Genomic DNA, 12,049 nt, shown 5'->3' on the forward strand with positions numbered 1-12,049 from the left:
CGACGATGTGTGGAGCTAGCTAGACCGGATGGATCCTCCGCAAAAGCATGTGGAGCTAGCTAGACCGGATGCGTGCAAGTGCAACGAGACAACGACGCAACGTTCAAAAGAAACACGCAGCACTACAGGGTATGTGTGTTTGAGTGTTTCCTTTGTGCAAGGTTCTGGTGATGGTTGAGGGCAAAAGATTGGGGTTTTGCCGGTTGATAGGGGGATTGGATGACCTGGCTGGGTAGGAAATCATGGTAGAAAATGGGTTCTGCATACCATGGATGTAAAGGCAGTACTTAGAGTTTAGTAGAATATGTAGGATTTTGGTAGAAATTGATAGTTTTCTTCAGTTGGATCGGCTGAAGCTTTGCCGTGCCTTATTTCTCAAACTCAACCTTCTTTTTCCAAGGGTTTGTAACTATACATCAAATCTGTTAACTCTGGCTTCAACATAGCTGCTTGAAAATGATCACAACTATCGATGCTCGATGCAGCAGTCGATGCAACCGAGCTCGAAATGTGCTATGTTTTGATGAACAGCATACAAAAATAGGAATATCAAAATACAAAGCTTATAGGGCTAAGAGGGAGGCAGTAAAAATGGTTCTTGGAGATCATGCTGATCAGTTCAAGAGGATCCAAGATTATGCGCACGCACTTTTGCATGTTAACCCTGGCGGTATGGTAGTAATTAAGTGTGATGTATCTGAGGATCCAGCAGTGAACCCTGTTTTCGAAAGGATGTTCATATCATTCAAAGCTCAAATTGATGGATTTAAAGCTGGTTGCAGACCTTTCATTGGAGTTGATGGAACTCATGTGAAGCTTCCCAATTAATGGAGCTCAAATCCTTGCCGCAACAGGAAGGGATGCCAATAACAACATGTATCCACTAGCATTGCAGTGGCTGAATCTGAAAACAATAATTCCTGGGAATGGTTTCTTCGCTGCTTGAGGGATTGCATTGGAGATGGCGAAGAGCATGGAGGTTGGGTCTTCATGAGTGACAGGCAAAAGGTAGACATAACCTTTGTTTTATCTCACATTTATAGTCCATCGAAAAATTTGACCATTTCCCTTACAATGATCTTCTTTTATTAATGTAGGGAATCTTAAATGATGTACCGAATGTATTTCCTAGGGCTGAACACAGATTCTGCCTAAGGCATTTGCATGCCAATTTTGTTTCAGTTGGGTATGGGGGGGGGGATGAGCTCAAAAAATTGATGGAGAAAGCTTCTTATGCTTATAGGCAGTATGACTTTGATGTGGCTATGGAGAAAATCAAGATTAAGAATTTTGAGGCATGGGTTTGGCTTAAGCAGTTGCCACCTGAACATTGGTGCAGGCACAAATTCAGTTCAAGAGCCAAAACAGATTTGGTAGTTAACAACATTAGTGAAACTTACAACTCATCTATACTAGAAGCTAGAGATGAACCTGTGGTTACAATGCTAGAGCATATGAGATCCAAGATCATGGAGGGCTATACAACTAAAGAGGAAGGTGCTCAGAGGGATAAATGGCAAATTGTTCCAAACTATCAAAAGAGATTGGAGTTTGAGAAACACCTTGCCAGCTTTTGTAGGGCAGTTTGTGCTGGTCGAGGCATATGGCAGGTTTCGATGGCAGAATTCACCTTCGTTGTTGATTTGAATAGCAGAACGTGTGGATGCAGGAAGTGGGATGTAACTGGTATACCTTGCTGCCATGCTGTGTCAGCCATACAAGCATTCAACCATAGGCCTGAGGAATATGTGGATGATTTGTTCAAAAAAGAGGCATATTTGCTAGCATATGCAGGACAAATCATGCCTGTCCCTGATAAGACACAGTGGCTGCGGACTCCATTTCCAGGTGTTGATCCACCTAGATTCACAATACAACCTGGGAGACCAAAGAAAAAGAGAAGAAGGGCTCCAGGTGAGCGACATGTGGCATCAATAGCTTCAAAAAGGGTAGCAATCAGGTGTAGCCGTTGCAAGAGTTTTGGCCACAATGTTTCTGGTTGCAAGATGAGGAAGAGTGTGGAAAACAGGGTTAGTTCCTATACTTGTGCCTACAACTATTAGCATGGTACTGATATTCTCTATGATAAAAGGCCTTACATTTTTACATTTGCAGGGGGGACCAAGACAAAAGGTTCGCAAGAGAAGAGGGGAAGGAAGCCCAAGAATGATGCAACTTCTAGCTCACATGAGCAATCTCAGCAAAATACTCAGATAAGTGCACCACAGAAGAGGGGAAGGAAGCCAAGGCATGATTCTACTTCCAGCTCACATCAACAACTTCAAATGATGTCCAATTCTCAGCCTGAGGTTCAGATATATTCACAGCAACCTCCTGATGCTATACCCATGAACAATTGGTATGGAATTGGGACATTCCACCATGTTGAAGGAGGCCCCACAATTGACAGGATCAGAGCTTCAAGGGAAAGATTGCTTAGGAAGAAGTAGTCATGTGAACAAAACAGGGTAATGTGGCCATTTGTAATCTGTGTTGCCTTGTACAACCTTGTTACATTGGGCCATGTGACCACCTGTTGTAAATATATGTCTACAAGAAGTGTCATGAACAACATTACATTTTATTTGGCTGCAACAAACAATCTGTCATTGCCATGATATTTGTGTCATCTCAACACAAGCCATCTTTTTTATTAGTTCAGAAAACACAAGCCATCTTTTTTTATTGATTTGGTGTTGAGCACATACATAACAAGCTTGTTCAGAACATGTGTTGCATCTGCAGAGCTATAAGATATATAGACATTGAACCATGGCACCTACATCTACTGAATCATGACATCCATATCTGCATAACCTCGACAGTTGACATCATTCTCACAGCAAAAAAGGATCTATCTTGGGATTGCAAGTCCCAGTAATCATGCCACTCTTCATAGACAATAATTCTTCCTCTTGGAATTCAGCTTATCCTTCATTTTTTTGTGCTATCTTGCACCCAGTTTTCACCCCGTTTCTTCTGTATGTCCAATGCAAAGAGTCCACAATACTTGTTTCTGCTCAACCTGCAAAAGAAACAAGGAATTTTAATAAAAAATTCAGAAGACACAGGACATCATTTACCAATAACAATAGACCGATTGAATGGCCAATTAGTTAGATACTATCATAAAACAAGCTCTACGAGCTAAATGAAATTGATATGCGAAAGGCATGTGTATCATTGCTCTGTCTTACTGATATTCTGAATTTTTTGTACGACATCATTGTTCAGGCTTTAGACCGGAACATGTATCCGAGTACCATCGGCTTCGGCAATTAGCTTCCTGACGAGATTAAGCTGATTTTCATGCTAGCTTCCTAAACTTTAATGTCCAATACCTAAACCAAATCTCTAATTGCCCGCAAAAAAAAACAAATCTCTAATTCCCAAAACCTGTACCAAGATTGACGGCACACCTGTGGGACATCAATCTGTCCTGCTTGCGAGATTCGCGCCGGCGCCCTCGCGCAGCTTGCCGCCTTGCACCGTTGCGCTGCTGGCAGCTTGCTGCCGCTCATCGCTGGTTGCCGGCCGCCGGCGGCCGGCCGCTGCCTCGCACCGCCGTGGCACAACTGTGCGACATCAACTCGCGATTCGCGTCGTCGCGCTTTGCACCGTTGCTCTGATGGCCGCTTGCTACCGCTCATCGCTGGCTGCCGGCCACCGGCCGCCGCCTCGCATGTTCCCCTGGCCGCCTCTGCTCCGTCTCGCCTACGACGAATGCAGCGGCTGGCCGCGTCGCGCGTCCGGCTCGGCTCGGTGCGGTCTTAACCAGGCTGCCACGTGCGAGACTATGCCACGCTGGCTGGCACGGGCCGACGTGGGTTGCAACAAATGGGCTGATGGGGGGATTATCAAACCGAAGGTGACATTTGGGGGGGGGGGGGGGGGGGGGGGGGGGGGGGGGGGTTATACAATTTTGCCTTTTGTTTTCCTCCTGCAACCTGATGAAAGTGAAGGCCTGTTGCCGTCGTCTTCTCGTCGATGCGCGTGATGATGGGCTGCCGCGCGCTGCGCGCCTTCTTCTTTACAGCCTGGGGGTGGCACCGGGCCGGGGCCCGGGGCCCACGCCACCAAACGAATGCAAGTTGCCCGGCACGGGGACGGTTGGGCAGGTACCTCCGCATGGGCCATGGGCCAGCCCGGTGTCTCGTCCGTGCATGGACACTATTCGATCCCTCCAAAATCTATTCAGGTGCCCGATTTAGATACTGCTTTCCTTCCCATCAATCACTTTCTCCCTCCATCCCAAATTACTATTCCTTTTAGATTTTTCAAAAAAAACTTTCAGCAATCATGTTGGTTGCCCCTGCTCTCTCGACCAGCATTTTGTTGGTCGATTGGATCGGTAATCAGTACTGATGAATAGCACTTTAAATGTTTCCTCCTCTTGCTTATAAGAAAATGTTTTCTCCTTTGTCGGACATGTATGTATACTTGGATGCTGCAATTTTACATGCATGCATGATTTGATCCCAAATCATAATCTTGATGTACCAAAAGGGATATCGAGAATCTTTTATGTATCAGAAAGAAAATCAAGAAGCACGTACTAAACAAGACACTAACGATCCGTGAGCGCCGCATTAGTGGCTAACTAATCAGCTAGTGCTGCATGTCTTGTTCTTGGATCAGCATCACAGTCTGCGACGCTCCCGGCCTACGGGCCAGCCCGGTGTCTCGTCGATGCTTGGACTTTTCGATCCCTCCCCCACCTGAATTGACGTTGCCTTTGGCCAAAAAACTTTGGCATTTTGGGGATGTTACAGAAGCTCGGGGGGTTTGCACGTGGTTGTGCTTACACGGGGGAAAGCAAAAGCAAATTACACGAGGACTCTACGACGGGAGCGTCCGCCCGCGGTAGGCGGGATGCCCAAAGCCGTGCGTCTTCTCTGCACGAACGGAGGATGTTGTTTAGGCACGGTTGTTGCTCGTTGAAGACGACGCCATTTCTGTGTTTCAAGAGGTGCCAACAACAGAGGAAGGTGGAGACGTCTCGGTGCTTCCGCGGGAGGCCGCCGGGCAGGGGCGCGCGCCACAGCTCTCGGACCGAGCTCTGTTCTGCCTGGGTCATTTCTTTTTTTCGAACTAATGGCAGGAGCGCTGCCTTTCATTTAAGAGGAAAGAGTTTAGAAAGTACGATTACAATTTTAGCGATGCCTGGGTCATTTCGACATGGGCCCAGAAAGCTGAAGACGCTGGACAGGCGAAGATGATGTGATCCGCCGTTTCGTCGGGGTGGCCGCACAGCTCGCACGCAGCATCTTGAATGATGTTCTTCCTCCTCAGCTTGTGGCGGGATTGTATCCGGTCTTGGACGAGGAGCCAGATGAAGAACTGGACGCGCGGTGTTGCTCTGTTCTTCCACACATAGGATGCGAAGGCGCATGGCTCCGGTGCGGCGGCGGCCATCATTGTACGGTACAGGAGCGAGGTGTTCAGCTGCCCCCGCGTCCCTTGTAGCGGGCAGCTGCGGACGTCGTCCCCGTCGCTTAGTTGATCTTCGGCCAGCAGTTCATGCAGCTTCTCCTTTTCCGCCGCTCTGGCGCGTGTGAGCCTTGGTTGGAGGTAGCCGTCGATGCCCGCTTGGAGCACCGCTCGCACCGAAACGTCGCCACGGCTGGCGTGGCTATAGAGCTCCGGCAGCCTTTCAGACAGGGGTCCTGTAGGGAGCCAGGAGTCGTCCCAGAACGACGTGCTAGCACCATCCCGGACCTGCACCGTGGTGATGCTGCGGTACGTCGGCAGGAGCTCTCGCAGTGAGTTCCAGTGGCTCCCCACGACGTCGCCCTCCAGCGTGACGAGGTTGACGTGCCGCCGCACCCAACGCGCCCAGGCGGAGCCCGACGGGTGGAGCAGCCGATGCAGCAGCTTCAGGAGGAGGCACTGGTTTTGGAGTCCCAAATGCTTCAATCCAAGTCCGCCGAGCTCCTTTGGAACGCAGACGTGCTCCCAGGCGACGAGACATTGGGCTCCGTTTGCTTTTTCTTCACCGGTCCATAAGAATGCCCGGCGTTTCGCGTCATGGAGGTTATAATGCATACCAGTATACTATTGTATACTCCATGTAATCTCCCATCGTTTAGAGTAATTAATAAGTTTACTGTACATACTAAACTCTAAATATATGTGTGTGTGTGTGTGTGTGTTTGGAGAAAATGAGATATATAGACGGAGGGAGACGCAGCAGAAGCAGGTCTAAGGGGGCCATCTATCTGTAAAACGTGTGTTTTAGGGCAACGAACCAATGCGTTGACGACGTACGGTGGTGAGCCGATTCGATCTTTTCGAACGATGACGTTATACAATAACGTGTGTTTGGTTGCATGCACCATATGATGCATGCATGGATGATTCTGGATGGAATGGTATAACCAATTTACTTATACCATATGATGTATTAATGCTTATACCAATCAAATAAAATGATGATTATTAATTTGAATCATTTCATACCTGAATCAAATGATACAACCAACCAAACAGTAGCAGGAGTAGTATTACGCGCACACGTATACGTGCAGGCCTTGCATCGTGGAGTAGTTAGCTAGTTGGCGGGCGGCCCCTATCTCGCCCGTGTTGCTCACCAGCTGCGCGCGCACTAAGGTTGGATTCGGTAGGACAGAGTTAGCTCTGGTGTCACGTTCATTCTACAACTCCTGCTAGAATGCTAGCTGCAAATACCAGCTAATAATCCTCGAAACCGAGAGCAGTAACATGAACAAATCCGGAGCACCGCGAATGCACGCATACGGTGCACCTAGCTGGCTAGCTGGGCAGAGCTAGGTTCATTGTCTTGCGTCATGGTCCATGTGGCATTCGGCAACGCATGACCATTTTTTGTACGTGCACCAAAAACCCTTGTTGACATGATGATGTCTACACGTTCGGCCGGGTGGAGAGGGTCCGACTTTTTTGTTTTTTTTTGTCATTTTTTAAAGATTCTCACAGATACGTTCTGGTGGAACCATTTTAAAATCTGGACTCTTAGCTTGACGCCATCCACGCTGACGTCAATCTTGCATGTCTTGACATCAGCCTTCCTAGCGTCAAGGTCCATGCGCATATGCTGGCAGGAGCTTGACGCCAGCTATTGTGACGAGGGTTGACTACTTACAGCAGGACAGGTACGTACGTAGTACATCATGTGAATGGCATTGGACGATATATATTGATCCGTTTTGGTCCGTGCTCTGTACCGGGCAGGAATTAGCTCGTCCTGACCGGTGTGCAATTATATTAGTATATAAGTTAACTGTTAAAATATCGAATTTGGTACGTGACACCCGGCGCATCGAGAGAGAGAGAGAGAGAGTAATTCCAACATCTGGCGCGGTCGGTACAGTACTACGACGAGCACGCACGCAGCCCTCCAACATGATTGGGAGTTTGGGACCCACCCACAGGCAGTGGGGTGCGCGCGTGCATGCACGCCGCCACGTTCGTAGTGGGGGCGGCGCTGACGTGCCGGGCGCCGGCGGAGCAGTGATCCGGCCCGCCAGGCGCCAGGAATGGACGTGATTGTCTGTTCGTCCCGCGGAAGGGGACGGAAATTATTGGGCACATGTTTCACATTCGTTCCTCGCCTCTCCTAGCTAGGTTAAACGTCTTTGTCGTCATATGGGTAATACTGCAAGGGTGCAAGATCTTGCAGCTTAATCATTGTGATTGCACCCGAGAATGGGATCTTGTGACGCGGAAAAGGACACGTAGGCTCGATCGAGCACCGTGTGTGGCAGCGTCGCATTATACGCAGAGACAGAGGGTCCGGGCAGCCGGTCAGGTGTCGTTTCCACACCATCTGTGTGAGTATACATGCACATGAGCAAGATCACGTACGCAGTCACGCATGTGCATGCCATGCAGAGTTAGTTCTGATGTCACGTTCTTTCCACAACTCCGATCCGGCTGCAAGTACCAGCTAATAAGCCTTGAAACCGGGAGCAGCAACATGAACAAAATCCGGAGCACCGAATGCATGCATGCGGTGCACCTACCTGGCCAGAGAGCTAGGTTCATTGTCATGCATGATGGCCCACATAGCAGTTAGCGCGCATGACAATTTTTAACCCTTGTTGCCGTGCATGATGTCTACACGTTCGGCCGGGTGGAAAGGGTTGACTATAAAGAGCAGGCCGGACAAGTACGTACACGTAAGCACATCATGCGCATGGCATCGAGCGTCCATGTTCGCGCACTCTTGTGCTTCCGCATGTAGGGTTAGTTCGTCGTCGGGGATCGAGACGACAAGCTTGCATTGCGACGGTGGTGCGTCACGTACTCCCCATGCAGAACGTTATCCAGTACCACCTGGGCACGCGAAAAACAGCCAAAGATCTGACAAAGTCCAAGCTAGCTGAGCAGCAGCAGAAAACAATATCCGATCCGGAGCGCTGAATGCACTGCACCCTGTACCAAGATCGAGCAACTCGATGCATCGCATTTAGGATGGGGGATGGAGGTCGTGGACTCGTCGTCGTCGTCGTAGAAGAAGGACGGACAAGACAAGCGCCACGTCCCGCTCGTCGTGACGCGCCCATGCAACAATGCATAGGAGATGGAGCATCGAGCATGCATGCATGGCGGCATCGCTCTCGTCTCGACTCGTTCTTCCCGAGGAAACAAACCGAGCGATCCGAGCTCCTCTCCTTTTTTTTTTTTTTTTTTGCCCTTCTCATCTTCTTTCAAGGCAGGAACGGACAGAGTGAAGTTTACTGCTATCTCCTAGCTCGAGGTAGTAGAGCGATAGCTCATCGCCACCGAGTTTCTGCGAAGAACCATTCGTTTGTCATACACCTACTACTACCTTAGCACACGCACCAAAGTTTGTACTAGCTAGCTAAAACCTAGCTCTCTTAGCGCAACAGATTTTTACCATGCTCTGGTGTGGTGCGGTACCCGACCACAAGAGCACCAGATGCAGCACCTGATGAAATTGAAGCAGCACTGAAGCCTGTTTGGCTGCATGCTTGCATTGGCCGGTTTCATGCTCTGCTTTGTCGTCTTCTCGTTTGATGGTATGGCTGTTGGCTGCTGCTGCGGTGCCTGTGCCTCTCTCTCCTGCTTTCCAGCCTGGGGTGGCGCCGGCCACGAGATGAATGCGAGCAAGTTGAGGGCACCCCATGGGCCATGGGCCATGGGCCAGCCCGGTGTCTTGTCTGCGAATGGGGCTGGCTATTCCATCCCTCCCTCCAAGTCTGTCCAAGCGCGATTCAGGTGCCTGATTTAGATCCTGCTTTTCCCCCATCATCACATGATCTGTCAAGTGAGATTGTTGTTGTATCATGTATGGCTGAGTTTTTGCCTGACAAGCTAATGGGCTGCTCTGCTAGGGAGAATTTCAACGCAAGCATTGTCATTGCTGCTGGAAATAAAAAGGCGTTGCATTCACAGTACAAACTTTATTTTGGGATTTCAGCCAACTATTTTATTCCCTTTTTTCAAAGAATATCCATACAAATAGTGTCTGTCTGGAACTAATTGTATATGAGGTCACGCTCCTAGAAAAGCCTCACACTTTCTTTCTTTTTTTTGAAAAAGCCTCGCACTTTCAGCGTCCACTGCAATCATGTGGCTTGCTCGTGATGGCTCCACCAGCATTTGTTGGGTCGGATCAGTAATCAGTACTGAACTACTGATAATATAGCACTTTGAAATGTTCCCTCCTTTTTCCATATAAAATCCGTTTCCTCCCATCCTTTTTTCCTGCATAAAGAAATGTTTCCTCTCCTTTGTTGGAGACATATACTTGGATGCTACTCCGTACAATTTTCTACGATTTTTTGATCCCAAATGAAATTTCAGATGCACACCAAACGGGATAGCAACAGTAGGCCAAATCCATCAGGTGCCTACCACAGGCTCGTTCGTTAATTAGTGCCTAATCGATGCTTGGACTCTTCGATCCCTCCAAATCCATCCACCAAAGCAAACCTCATCAGGTGCCCGATTCACCACCACCAAATCTCGCAACGTCTCATGTCACCTGCCAAACGAGACTGTGGCTGGAATGGCAAGGGCCTGCCTAGCTTCACTGAATAAAGAAATTTCACGGCACAAGCATCGCAATTGCTGCTGTGGTTGTTCTTCAGTCATTTCTTGCATGCATTCTGATTCAGCTGGCAGACTCGATTATCCCTCACTTTGAAGCATCCTCTGCAGCAAAAAAATTTGCTGGATCAGCCAACCATTGTACGGGGATAAATCTCTCCGAATTATTGGAGGTTCCAACCTACAACAGTGATTGTTCTGTAATTATTATTAATAATGGGTGCCATTATCTGCACAGTTAGATATGCAGCATTCATATTTAATCATAATAATCATTGAGCAGCTCCTGTGTGTGTGTGGGTGGTAATCACCCGAAGAATAATTGCAGTCACCAGATACGTATTCCTGCCCGTACATGCAGTATCTATTCGGTAGACAGTACAGCGCATGCTCCCAGGAGTAGCCGAAAGATTCCTCGGTAACAAAGAATACCAGAGAGGAAGCAGTAGAATGTACTGTACATTCGTATCATTGCAGCGCTGTGCCGTGCGTTCCAGAGCATGTATGTTCCGACACGCACGTACAGTACAGTATAATGTGCGAGCGTCGCGGTACGGGGAACAGGTAGAATAAGCAGGAGTCGTCGTCGCCAGTCGTGGTCGCGGGTCTGTATTCCGGTCAATGATTTGGCCTGGCAGGCAGGCCAGCCGCACAGGCTGGTGAGAAGGCAAGATCCTCCATGCATGGATGGACGGCGCCGGCAGCAGGATGGCTGGCCGGAGGTTATTCCCGGTGCCAGCCAGCCAGTGTCGACGAACCCGGCGGCAGGGAAGCGGCGATGTGAAATGCATGATGAATCCGTCGCATCTCGACAGAGAATTTGGACGGGGTGCCGCGCTAGACAAGCATGCACGCAAACGACGCAGCGCAATGTCCAAACCCCCACCAAGTGGATCCATCCATCCCTCCTCCAACATGATTGGGCTCGCTCATGCTTCGCGTGGTTGTGGCTCGTTGCTCGCGTCGGGCCCACCAGGCAGCCACAGGGCCGGCCGGCCGGACGCGTGAGGCCTGGGCTCCCAGCCAGCCGGGGCGACGTGGCCACCTAGCTACACGCTAGTCGTACACGCGGGTGGGCCCAGCGAGGAACGGCCGTGGACCGGAGGCGCATGCACGCCGCCACGTACGTGGGGACGCCCGCTGACGTGCCGGGTCCCGGCGCTAACACCGAGTGATTCCGCCAGCCTGGAACGGAATTGATGCGAATGAAAAATGATTAATTTATATTTAATACTCCTAATTAGTATCAAAGGCTGGTACTAAAATCTATTTTCTTGAGAGAGACACAGTGGACAACAATAATTGCGCACATGTTTTGCGTTCCTGCCCTCTCCTGGATTAAATGTCTTGTCAGGGTTACTGTAGCAACAAGCAAGCCAGCAACTGTGTCCCTCCGCTTTTTAATCATCGCGTTGCGCGGTAGCGGTGCTACTTGGGGCACAGCTACACTGCCCCTGGCGCACGCGATCTTGTGACTCGGAAGCGGACACGTCGGCTCGAGCACTGTGCGGCAGCGTCGCGTTACGTGCAATGAGGGCTTTTGAGGGCCAGGACAGCCGGTCAGGTGTCGTTTCAACAGCATCTGTGGACGTATACATGGATATCCTTTTGTGTGGCGAATTCATCATGGATAACACAATACTTTATGTAATCTCTATCCTGTAGGTTATTCTACTCCACCGGGATAGTTTATTAGGGTCGTCGGACCCGACGAAATCTCAGCGTAAAACACTCTTCATTTCTATACTTGATCCTGCTGTCCAAAGTAGCCGACTCAGATGGCAGGCTCGTCTGGCTTCACCCCAGCTCGGCTCTAAAGATATGTGTGTGTCCGACTCCAAATCGGAGAGAGAAGAATAAACAAAGGTGACCATACAGTACCTGCGTTAACTATCCAAAACACGTCGACGATGATGACGTTATATACTGGAAGAACAAACAGGGAACCATCCACAACTACACAAACATTGGTCACCGTGAGCCTCAAATCCGACGT

General features: G+C 49.4%; 1 long non-coding RNA gene across 1 annotated transcript; it reads right to left on the bottom strand.

Annotated features, from left to right (window-relative positions):
- Nucleotides 1-2,609: 2,609 nt before the first annotated feature.
- LOC105913835 lies at nt 2,610-3,826 on the bottom strand. The gene is made up of 2 exons (XR_001163329.2): nt 3,420-3,826; nt 2,610-3,025 (listed from the first exon to the last, which is right to left on the bottom strand). It is a non-coding gene; the product is annotated as an uncharacterized LOC105913835 (long non-coding RNA).
- Nucleotides 3,827-12,049: the final 8,223 nt, after the last annotated feature.

This window comes from Setaria italica, chromosome II (assembly GCF_000263155.2).
Source record: "Setaria italica strain Yugu1 chromosome II, Setaria_italica_v2.0, whole genome shotgun sequence".
Classification (NCBI taxonomy): Eukaryota; Viridiplantae; Streptophyta; class Magnoliopsida; order Poales; family Poaceae; genus Setaria; species Setaria italica.